The sequence below is a fragment of the Limulus polyphemus genome, unplaced genomic scaffold (genome assembly GCF_000517525.1).
Source record: "Limulus polyphemus unplaced genomic scaffold, Limulus_polyphemus-2.1.2 Scaffold431, whole genome shotgun sequence".
NCBI classification, from domain to species: Eukaryota; Metazoa; Arthropoda; class Merostomata; order Xiphosura; family Limulidae; genus Limulus; species Limulus polyphemus.
Genome location: NW_013666041.1, coordinates 586,545 through 587,351, shown reverse-complemented (window position 1 = coordinate 587,351; position 807 = coordinate 586,545).

The following is an 807-nucleotide window of genomic DNA, read 5'->3' as shown; positions in this document are numbered from 1 at the left end:
AATTTATTCCGGAAATTATCAAACGAACAGATATGTAACAATAGTGTATATTCACACACAAAACAGGTGTTCTATTATATCAAACTGCTTCAAAAATATTTATCTTTATGTGTATGTCATAATACATATGATTAAAAACATTTGAAATGTGGACGGGCACTTATATCAGATACAATGCATACCTAACCAAAATGGTAGTGTCAGGCTGTTAGCTGCTTTTTCATTTCAATTCTAGAGATCTGCTAAAGACTGCTTTCAATTATAATTCACAAAATCAGTTTGGTGTTTGGGTGGGTCACATTGGACGGAAATCCGAACAATGAAAAGGGCAAGGACAACAGAATCTAGACTAATTACACATTTAGTCATCTTTACATAAAAACGTATCTTGATATTGTTTCACACAATACCTGATCCATCAGATTTACACAGAAATGAAGCAGAGTTGGAACAAGCAGCCATAAGGTTCTCAAAGAGCATCTCGGGTCCTGCAGATCTTTCTCAAAGTGCGGATGATGGACCAAAACAACCTTGTTCATCACTGGCAAGCGAAGCAAACTTCCCAAAATCTCCAACACTGAACAACATGCGTCTTCATTTAAATTATACATTTTTTAATATGTTCGTATTATTGATTTTACTTTTTTGTTGTTGGGTTTTCTTGCTGTAGTTTCTCCCCATAATAACTCTTTTGCGTTTTATTTGTTTAATTATCGTTATATTTAGCAATTGTACTTTAACAATGTCCAAAGACTTGTGTAACTTAATATTTTATATTGCTTTAGATCCTGAAGATGAAATCTGATA